Source organism: Schistocerca piceifrons, chromosome 1 (assembly GCF_021461385.2).
Source record: "Schistocerca piceifrons isolate TAMUIC-IGC-003096 chromosome 1, iqSchPice1.1, whole genome shotgun sequence".
In the NCBI taxonomy this organism is placed as follows: Eukaryota; Metazoa; Arthropoda; class Insecta; order Orthoptera; family Acrididae; genus Schistocerca; species Schistocerca piceifrons.
In genome coordinates this window covers 365063732-365068891 of record NC_060138.1, presented here as the reverse complement: position 1 = coordinate 365068891, position 5160 = coordinate 365063732, and positions in this window count along the sequence as shown.

Here is a 5160-nt window from a genome sequence, read left to right as displayed (position 1 = left end):
ACAGAGCTAAATGCAATTATTACCACAACACCCATGACTTTACCCAGAAGAGTTCATGACAAATTGAATTATTCTCTGCAGAGTACATAGGTTGGTTGGTTGTTTTGTGGAAGGAGACCAGACAGCGTGGTCATCGGTCTCATCGGATTAGGGAAGGATGGGGAAGGAAGTCGGCCGTGCCCTTTCAGAGGAACCATCCCGGCATTTGCCTGGAGTGATTTAGGGAAATCACGGAAAACCTAAATCAGGATGGCCGGACGTGGGATTGAACCGTCGTCCTCCCGAATGCGAGTCCAGTGTCTAACCACTGTGCCACCTCGCTCGGTGCAGAGTACATAGGACTAGTAATAATATTTAACACTAATGGTATTCTGAGATAAGATTTATTACTAGATTTTAATGGCATTTTCCCATTTCAAATTGTAAAAGGATCTACTCATTTAATCTCATGGCATATATATATATATCAAATTCTAGAGCACAAATCTATTACATTATATAGTTGTATAAACCTGCAAATATAGGTATATTCTCTTCCAATGAGGGGTCAATATGCATCCATGTTCATAGGTCTACTCTTCTATACTAAAAGTTAAAGGTACCTGAGATTTTACCTATCTGCTTTGCTTACCAGTAGCTCCTCTTATCTTTACAATGGACATTTCCACAAAATTCTTACTGTACTTGATCTTGTCTCTAAATTGTTCAGATGTACCACAAATTTGACTACTTGTATAAATCAAATAGTTGCTTTCCCACTAATCAATCTTAATTTTAATGTAAGGACATTCAAAATCTGAATCATCTTCTCTGTTGTCAGACACTTCATGCGAAAGATCACCTTCAATTTCATCAAATGCTACATCCACATTGTCTTCACAGGATTTTATTAACTTTACTGGTATCATAGCATTACTTTGGTTATTCATGTTGTCAGTTAAAGATTGAACACAATCAGTACATTCCATGGCACAACCAACATCACTTGTTACAGAAATAACACAGAACATATTACTGTCAAAATTAAACTTCCTGCTTAGATCCTCTTTCACTTCATTTCACCAATCTGGATACAAACCCTGCCTAACCATAGCTAACTTATTCCAGAATGCACATTTATCTATGTTATCATCAATCTGGTCCCAAACAAACTTCAAAAAGTTTTCACTTTTATTTTACAGGTTCACAGATACCTCACCTGTACTGTTTGGATCATTACTCTGCATGACATTAATGAAAAACTGCTTTGACTGGACTGATATTCCTTGACTCTTATGTACATCACACAAATCACTTACCTTATCTGTATTGTCAACATCATTCACAAATAACTCCGAACTTCATTATTCTTAAACTCTACAAATACCTGACACTCATCATCATCATCATAATCATACTCCTCCAAAATTACTTCATCAACAACATCACTAACAGTACAAGTCTCATCCCCATCAAAGTCACTTACCTCATCTACATTCATTTACGATAAGCCACCAGTCTCAGACTTTGCCAAACTCAGTTACTTCACAGCTCTCATTCACATCTACATCAAAAGTATCATCCAGTTTAGATCCAATACAGTCATAACCTGATTTACATACATCAATAACACTGTTTTCTGAGCAAGAGAAGAAATCATTAGTACGTACTATATCAAAATTCTCACTACTCTCACATTCTGATTTGTGATTAGCGCCTACATCACCATAATTAAACATAGTATCCCAAAACTTAAATGAGAAATCTGATATTCCTTCTGTTTGATTTCAGATACATGTGCCATATCATTAGAACTGTTATTATTGTCTAATTGCAAGTGTAGCTTGGGGGTTCTCACCCCAAAACTGTGGACCTTCATTGAGATGAACTGCCATTTCCTCAGTGGTTACTTCTATGACTGTTTCTTCTATTAAAATGCCCATAGTTATCCCCATTATTCCTGTCATACTGATGTTCAAAATTTCTCTCTCTATTGACATTTTTATCCAGATAGAAGTTATCATTGTCTCTATTTCTGTAATTACTCCCATTGTGATTTCTATCATTCTGATTATTATGGCACATACTTCTTTCTACTGACCTATCCAACTTGTCAATATATCATAAAAATTGTTCAAGACAATTGTCAGGTCCGTGTACTAAATCCCAGTGCAATCTTTCTGGCAATCTCCTTTTAAGTGCATCAATCAAGGTCATTTCATCAAATGATTTGTGAAGGTGTGCTAATTTTTTACATTGGTTCTTACAAAACTCTTTCAAAGTACGGTCCCTATTCCTATAGCTAGGACCATTCAAAAATTCACTTTTGATTCTCCCCTGTTCAGCTTCCAACCAAAGTTTATTTAAAAAACTTTTCCCGGAACTTAGATATGTTTCCCATTGGCTCAAATTTAAATTTACCCATGACAGGGCTTCACCTTCAAGACATCTTGTAACAAATTTAATTTTTTTGATTGATATTCATGCCTGACACAAAACTCTCTCTACGGTGGTGCAGAAAATCCACTAGATGTAAATTGGAGGAGGAGGAGGAGGAGATTAGTGTTTAACGTCCCAACGACAACAAGGTCATGAGAGACGGAGCGCAAGCTCGGGTGAGGGAAGGATGGGGAAGGAAATCGGCCGTGCCCTTTTAAAGGAACCATCCCGGCGATGTAAATTGTCTCATGGAAAATTTTTGATAGGAGTGCTGGACCACACAATACCATTGTTTGCCACGCAGACTTTGGTTCAGACAAATTTCCTGAACTGCTGAAATGTTCCGATCTAAAACTGTTACATTAGTTTGCATATTGTTTTCAACATTTAAAATTTTTGGTTTAAACTGGCAATATTTTGTTTCACTTTTCCCACTATGGCCTTCTGTTCAACTCTGATGACATCAACATTCTTTAAATGTTTTGCTGACTCAGCTACAAACTCATTTTCCAAAACAATAAATCTGTTTTGTAAAACATCAACTTTTTCATTCACACTTTTCAACCCTCTGACAACCCACTTTTTGTTTAATTTTATCCATATTTCACAGTTTCAAATGTGACTGTGTTCAATACACTGGGGGTATGAATTAAAAAATGCCTTCAATCTCAACTTTTTGTTTCATTAAGTACAAGATGCATTTCGGACCCTATGGGTCCAACGTCAGGTGTAATTTGTCTTAATAATACATGCTCTATTTTTTTCTCTTGAATGAGGTGAAATGCATATTCCTGTCAGGAAAAGGTTCGATGCCAGGTTATGAATTTTGTAATTTAAATGCGCAAAATATGTGTGAAATAGTGGAAAAGATGAACAGTGTTTTAGCACCAGTATATTATTTTCAGGTACTTAATAAAACATGAAAAGTTGTGACTGAAGGCATTTTTTTAATTCATATCCCCCTGTGAACCCATTTTTTAGCTCTGAAACTTGATTACTAAGTCAGTCCATATGATCTACTTTGTCTAATTTGCTATTGTTGTCTGTCTTTTTTTCCTCTATTTTTTCCAAAATTAACTGTAAAATATCAGTTTTTACTGTTTCTTTATTGGCTGTGATTTCACTCGGCTTGGACATGTTCTGACTGGATCCTACAGACTTCATTTCTACGTCACTCCTACCCTCGTCCCTATTCATTTTGTTAACAAGCACACGAGTCCACAAACAAATTAACTTCACAAATACTTGTACTTATGTTTCCTTTTTGATGTCCCTAGTTGTAGTTGTAAAGTCCTCTTTCATACAATCCGGTCCGTCATTACTGATAGTACATTGTCTCTGTTGGTATGATTTGCTTTGTTGGAGAGCCTTTGGTCTTTTTGTTTCATGTGATCAGAAATGTATTCATACACAAATTGTCAATGAAATAAATCACTATCTGTTCTTTTCTGCAACAGACAAAAGTTTGTTATTAGTCAATTAATCCTGGACAGCGCCCACACTTGTAATCCACCCCTCCCTTCTTTGTTGTCACTACTGTCCTCTATGGTAAAGTTTTTTCAGAGGGTTTGAGAGGAGTAAGCTTTACATTAAACTTTTTACTTATCTTTTCTCACATAGTTATCTAGGTGTCTAATTCTTGAAGCTGAAATTCTCACATTTTAGGCTCTCATAGTTCAATTGATCTAAATAATTTTGAAGAATTTCTTTGCAGAATTTTTGTTTTCACAATAATGTATTGTCTCACATTTTACTATATCACACTGTCTTTTGAATTTTCACACTAATATAGCTGATATTACGTTGTTCGTCCAAAATACAAAAATACGTCCGATCACATCAGAGGCATGCTTCCTGCTACTGCACTCTGCGGTAATAACAGTATTCCTAAGGGTTTATAGTTTTTCTTGACAAATGAATTTCTGTTAGTTTAGATTATTATTTTATAAATTAATCCAGAAATAAACATAATAAACAGTACTACACTGCGTAATTAATAATTTAAGTGTGCCAAATATTTTGTAATTTAAAATATTTCTAAAGAAAAAAAATTAACTGTACATTCAGAGCTAGTACATATTGATTGTAACAATAAAAATAAAGTAACTCCTTTTCATAAAGTGCAGTTTGAAATATAACATATTCTGAATAAAATTATATGAAATTTTTCAGAAGAACAGCTGAGATAATACTGACCTGTCCAAAATTTGAAAAATATTTGATTACTACTGTGAAGAAAAGTAATGCTAGATGAGGATGCCCCTTAACATAGGCTTGAACACTCCGTATTAATGTTATACTGTGCACTCTTACCTAGTGAAATGGGGTGCATAAGGAAAGTGGATACATGTACAAATCAGTGACGTGTAAATAATCTTGGAAAACAGGGAAATTTATACTCAAATCTCCTTGGAAGAGCTGTGGGGTTGCTGGCAAAAGAGTATCACTGTCTGTACAACAAGACTGGTCTGGACTGACACAAAGGCATGTGACGTGAAGTTGTTCCTGGGGAAATCTGAAGCAACAGTGTGTCGGACAGAAGCGCTCATGCTGTATCCACATTTTCAGAGAAAGGGTGCACATTGGGTTTATTTGGGATTCACTCTGTAGGCTACAATTCTGAATTGTTACAAGAAGGGGAAGCTGCAGTGAATGATTAAAATGGAGCTAAGGGAGAATGGCATCCTTCCAGCCGCAATTATTGGTATGACAATGACTGAATTGACACACCCTTTGCCAGTT